The following is a 6,606-nucleotide window of genomic DNA, read 5'->3' as shown; positions in this document are numbered from 1 at the left end:
CTTACATACAATAAATAAATAAATCTTAAAAAAAAAAGGAAAAGAAAAAAAGAAAAGAAAAGAAAGAAAAAAAGAAAAGAAAATAGGCACAGAGCAATAGAAGAAGGTTCCAATATCCTCCTCTGGCCTCTACCTGCACACATATGTGCGCACGTGCATATACCATACACAGGGGCATGCCACAGGTACATAAAAAGGCAGAAAAATGTACACACAGTGGAAAACAGGGCTATACGTCCCACAAAAGAAGCTGCAAGACCTTGAGTGGTTCACTCCACTCGCTCGCAGTGTCTGTGGGGCAGCCAGGGAGGCAGGTGTCTGAAATCACACACTGCACTGTTTACTGGGGCCCCAGCAGACATCTCTCCTAGACTCCATCGGCCTCACCTGGATGCGCCCCTCCCCTCTGAACTTCCGGTGCCCACAAGAATAGACAGACAGCACCAGCGTCAGAAAGGTCCCACCGCCGCTTCCTTGGGGTCTTTAAGGAGTCGGTACTCTGCTCCGACCCACCAACCAGTTGCCCGCTGCTAAGAAGGAATACCCGGGGCTGGTGGTATGGGAAGGGACTAGAGCGCATGCCTAGCACGCGTGTGACGCTTTGGGTTCCATCGCCAGCAAACAGAGCCACCCGAGGCTCCATCAGTGGCTGCATAGGCAGGTGGGCTGAAGGAAGTGAACGTCTTGCCACCCCAGAGTGGACCTTTCGGGGAGACGGAGGCTGACGAGTGGAGAGGGTTAAGGAGCCGAGCCAGCAGCCCACACAAATGCCTCCCGTGCTGCACTCCTGGCTGTTTCCATCCCGTGAATTTAAATGCATTCTGTCACACTGAGTTATGTCACCCGGAGGAAATGGCCAACCTGGCAACGTTTTTAAAGATTATTTTTTAGATCACCTATCACTATCCATTTGAGGAACGATTGTTCAATCTGAAAAAATAAATTCAAAACTGTCCCCATCTAAGCAAGATGGAAAAATAACTTTCCTTATTCGTCCTTTCTCTTTCTTTCTTTCTTTCTTTCTTTCTTTCTTTCTTTCTTTCTTTCTTTCTTTCTTTCTTTTTTTAAAAAAAGCTTATTTCTGAAGGACAGATTTGAAAATCCATTTTCACTTTGACATTCTGGATGGATATGAGCATGTAAAATGAATATCAGCCCTTATCATAGGGACAGACAAGTGAACGGACAGGCAGGTGTGTGACCTTAGGCAATTCACTTAACCTCTCTGAGTCCTAATCTCAATCGTTAACCTGTGATTACAATACTGACCGTGGTCATCAAATAAGATGATGTTCAGGGCAGTCCTTGAACATGAGACAGGTGCAAGGTGTCTGTTCCACTCAGCTTTTAGTCCCTTAGGGCGAAGAGCAGCTCTGGCCAGTTTTCTTTCCATGGGAGTGGGGAAGGAGATACGTGCCAGACTTGGATCACAAGAAATGCTTAGTATTAATACATGCATGCCTGAGTGCATACATGGGTGGTTGGATGGATGGACAGACAGACAGATGGATACATGGATGGATGGATAGATACATGGTGGATAGATGGGTGAGTAGGTAAGGTAAATGAATGGATGGATGAATGGACAGACGGATGGATGGATGGATGGATGGATGGATGGATGGATGGATGGATGGATATGTGGTGAATATATGGGTGAGTAGGGAAAGTGAATGGATAATGGATGGATAGATGGGTAAGTAGGTGAGGAGGGTGGATGGATGGATGGGTAGATGGATGGATGGACGGATGAACAGACAGATGGATGATGGATGGATGGATGGATGGACAAATGGATATGTGAATATATGGGTGAGTAGGGAAAGTGAATGGATAATGGATGAAAAGACGGGTAAGTAGGTGAGGAGGGTGGATGGACAGATGGATGGATGGATGGATGGATGGATGGATGGATGGATGAGTGGATGGATGGGTNGATGGATGAATGGATGGATGGGTGGGTGGGTGGATGGATGGATGATAGATGGATAAACAATGGATAGATGGGTGAGTAGGTGAAGTGGATGGATGTCCACAATGGGTGGTGTCCTACTTTGCTTTCTGCTGCTGTGATAAACACCATGACCAAAAGCAACTTGGCAAGAAAAGGATTTCTTTTATCTTATATGTTACAATCTATCACCAAGGGAAGCTAAGGCAGCAACCTGGAACAGAATCTGGTGCAGAGGCTATGGAGGAGTGCTGCTTACTGACTTCCTCAACATCTCTGCTCAGGCCCAGTAGCCTAGAGAAAGTATTGCTCATAGTGGGCTGGGCCTTCCTCTATCACTTAGTAGTCAAGAAAATGTCCCACAGATGTACACAGAGGCCAGTCTGATGGAGACAGTTCTTCACTTGAGGGTCCCTCTTTCCAGATGTGCCAAGCTGGCAATCAAGATTAGCCATCATAGATGGGAATGATGGATGGATGGTGAAATAGATGGGTAGATAGAAGTCTGGATATCCAGACAGATGGTTGTATGACAGAAGATAGATGGAGGTTCCAGGGTCTTGAAAGTAGGAGAGCTGACCCTGCCCCTTGCCTGGGCAATAGGCTAGAGCTGACCCTACAGGTGGGGGTGAGAGTGAACTGGCCCAGAGAGCAGGAAAGCTGCCCCTGCCCCTTGCTGGTTGCAGCATTGGGTAAGCTAGGCCAGGTAGTGCTGGAGAGCTGGCCCTGATGGAATGGGTGTTAAGAGAGCTGTCAGGCTGACCAACTCAGCTACCACCCAGGCCCAGATCCAGGGCTTTAAGTTGGCCCACCCCCAACACCTACCCCATCAATGAACTACTTAAGGATGTGAAGGGGCTGATCCTGCAGATCCAAAGCTGCCGGATCTTATGACACAGAGCAACAAGAGGAGTCCCATTGAGGACCCAGTATTAATAGTATAGCAGAAGCCAGAGGCATCAACCCAGACCAATGACTCATTGAAGTCATTCCCAAGTAAAGATGTATGGACAAAGGGGTGTATGCGGGACACACTGTGACACAACACGACTTTGTTGTTGCTGTTGCTGCTGCTGCTTTCTCTCTCTCTCTCTCTCTCTCTCTCTCTCTCTCTCTCTCTCTCTCTTCTCTTCTCTTCTCTTCTCTTCTCTTTGGGGGAGGTTGCAGGGGCAGAAGGCAAATACAAAGGGAGGGGGAGGTGAGTAGAATTGGGGTGCATGATGTGAAGTTCACAAAGAACCAATAAAAAGTTTTTAAAAAGATGGATGAAGGCAACAGTTTGCAGTAGAAAAACAAAGAACAAACAAACAGCTCTGGGACAAACAAATGGCCAAAAGTAAATAAATAAGTAGCCCCTGTGCGTACATCCTCTGATTTCCAAGGCGTTAATATTCGCACCGAAACCAATTTTGAGCTTCTAACAGAGCATGGCCACATGCATTCAGAGCAGAAGCGCAGAAGCCACTCTTAAGAGCCTGGAAGCCTAGCTCTGTGCCACGTGGAACATAAGGAGGAAGGCAGGAGAGAAACGAGGGAGAAGAGAGAAGAAAGCAGAGGGGAGGAGAGCCATGAGCAAAGGCCTACCGCAGAGAGGGGAATGGAAACCCAGAAAACATGAAGCCTGCAGAGTAGGGAGCTCCCAGCATGGCTGTGGACTAGACCCAGTCCAGATCCTGCCCGCTAGAGCCAACCAATTTTTTTTAATTTTTTTATTAGATATTTTCTTCATTTACATTTCAAATGCTATCCCCAAAGTCCCCTATACCCTCCCCCCACCCTGCTCCCCTACCCACTCACTCCCACTTCTTGGCCCTGGCATTCCCCTGTACTGGGACATATAAAGTTTACAAGACCTAGGGGCCTCTCTTCCCAGTGATAGTTGACTAGACCATCTTCTGCTACATATGCAGCTAAAGACACGAGCTCTGGGGGTACTGGTTAGTTCATATTGTTGTTCCACCTATAGGGTTGCAGACCCCTTCAGCTCCTTGGGTACTTTCTCTAGCTCCTCCATTGGGGGCCCTGTGTTCCATCCAATAGCTGACTGTGAGCCTCCACTTCTGTGTTTGCCAGGCACTGGCATAGCCTCACAAGAGACTGCTATATCAGGGTCCCTTCAGCAAAATCTTGCTGGCATGTGCAATAGTGTCTAGGTTTGGTGGCTTATGATGGGATGGATCCCCGGGTGGGGTAGTCTCTGAATAGTCCATCCTTTCCTCTTAGCTCCACACTTTGTCTCTGTAACTCCTTTCATGGGTATTTTGTTCTCTATTCTAAGGAGGAATGAAGTATCCACACGTTGGTCTTCCTTCCCAAGATAAAATTTGCAAAACACGAGCCAACTGTTTTTTAAGGTCCATAGCACCAGACAATGATCCCTCCAACAGTTTGAAGAACGGGACCCTCTTCTTCACACGAAAGCACACTTAAAAGCGCAGTGACCATGTCTACTGATGCTTCTGAGCTGCTGGGCACAACGCAGGTGAACTGCATAGAATAGCCAAGAGCCCTCCCAGCCACTCCATAACACAGACACCTGCAATTCCCAGGTGCGCAATGGGCTTGCAGCACCCCATCCAGAGGGGGTGATTTGCACCCTACTTTCCCCCACCTAAAATATTCAAAGAAAAAGAAAGAGCTGTTGCACACTCGCCCCTACAGACCTGGAGCTCAAAAAGGAGCAGGTCTGGCCCTGGTTCTGTCCCAGCCTGGCTGTGTGTGCCTAGGTAACCTCTCACCCTCTCTGAACCTTATTTTTGCTTGGTTATTAAAAACAAGGTGATTCACCTCTATAAGCAGAGGGTAGCAGGTCTTCAGAAATAAGTCAGCTGAAAATATTGAGTTATATAGTTTCCAACGACTTCTAGAAGACCGGGTCCCTGGGTTTAGAGTATATCCACTTTTGACATTATAATCATTTCTCATATTAATTTAAATCTTATAGGAAAGGCTTTATTTTAAATGACATTTATTTTGAAAGCTGGTGTTTTGTTTTGTTTTGTTTTGTTTTGTTTTTTAAGGCAGTACTTTAGATCCTGGAACAGCCTCAGTTTTACCAATGAACGTGGCTTTAAACCCACTCTGTGGAAAAGGAAACTAAAAATGGCCGTCCACCTGGTTGACTGTTTTTCTGGGAAAAGCCAGGATCGTGGCTGTCACTAAGGAACCAAGCAATTCTTCAGGACCCACCCTCAGAGTTCTTGATATATATATATATATATATATATATATATATATATATATATATATATATATATAAAGAACCAGCGGCCACCCAGACACTTGCCAGACTGGAAAGTGAAGAGTGCACTGGACAGATATTTCTTGATGAAATACAAGCAATTAAGCTAAAAGCACCATCAGACGCAGCACAACGCTCAGCAGCCTGACACTTAATTGAATTTCCTTTTCCATTGCCCGGTTCCTTTTCCCTGAGAAACAGGTTTGTTCACCCACCCCTACCCCCACCCCACCCCCCCGAGATAGCCAACCAACTAATTGACATGGGGAAGGTTTCCATTTTTTAAAAAGTTGCCCCAGTAACATTAAGAATTACATCTTATTCTTGGTCATATCATCATGCAATAATTTTCATGTTCTTAAATATATTTTAAAATCTTTGTTTGCAAGCCATTGTATAAAAGATAACTCAGAACTGGGAAAGCCATTGGGTTGTCACTCATAGCAACAATTTAAAGACTTATCTATTCCCTTTTTAATGTGTTTGACCAAAAGTGCTGTTTCTACTAAGAATGTTTCTGTTATATACGTATAAATAATAAAAAATTTGCCATATAAAAAAAAAGAATGACATCTTAAAGATTTATTTATTTATTATATGTAAGCACACTGTAGCTGTCTTCAGACATCCCAGAAGAGGGTGGTTGTGAGCCACAATATGGTTGCTGGGATTTGAACTCAGGACATAGCCGGGCGTGGTGGCGCACGCCTTTAATCCCAGCACTCGGGAGGCAGAGGCAGGCGGATTTCTGAGTTCGAGGCCAGCTTGGTCTACAAAGTGAGTTCAAGGACAGCCAGAGCTATANAGAGAAACCCTGTCTCAAAAAAAAAAAAAAAAAAAGTAATTGAACTCAGGACCTTCAGAAGAGCAGTCAGTGCTCTTAACCACTGAGCTATCTCTCCAGCCCAGCCCAAGAACTACATCTTGTGATGCTTGTGCCTGATACCCATCCATCCATGGTTAACCCCCTCTCTTCCTCAGGGTATGTGGGAACCTAAGGTAGGAGATGGGGATCCATCAGACCTAGAATCACAGCAGGTTCCATCTTTATCCTGAGCTTGTTGTGAGGTTGGGAAGTATCTTACTCTCCCTGCTGTTTGTTTGTTTGTTTGTCTGTCTGCCTGTTTGTTTTGTTTTGTTTTTAGCTATAATGTAAAGAGAAAACTTCAGAAGCTGATTCTGGCTCTTCGTCTTATGGCTCATGATCCAGCGGCCAGGGAGACAGCATAGTCTCTGGGACTCCCAATCCAGCCAGCGCCATGCCTGATTTCCCATGCGAGCTGAGCTGAAGAAGCTGCTCCAGGCTTGCACATCCTCTGTGCACACCCATGCACACACTCACAGGAGGACTAAGTGGAGCTCAGAGCTTCACAGCCCTGCATGCTCACTCGGCCCCATGTGTACACTCTGTACC

Source organism: Mus pahari, chromosome 3 (assembly GCF_900095145.1).
Source record: "Mus pahari chromosome 3, PAHARI_EIJ_v1.1, whole genome shotgun sequence".
Lineage (NCBI taxonomy): Eukaryota > Metazoa > Chordata > Mammalia > Rodentia > Muridae > Mus > Mus pahari.
Note: the sequence above shows the minus strand (reverse complement) of the source record.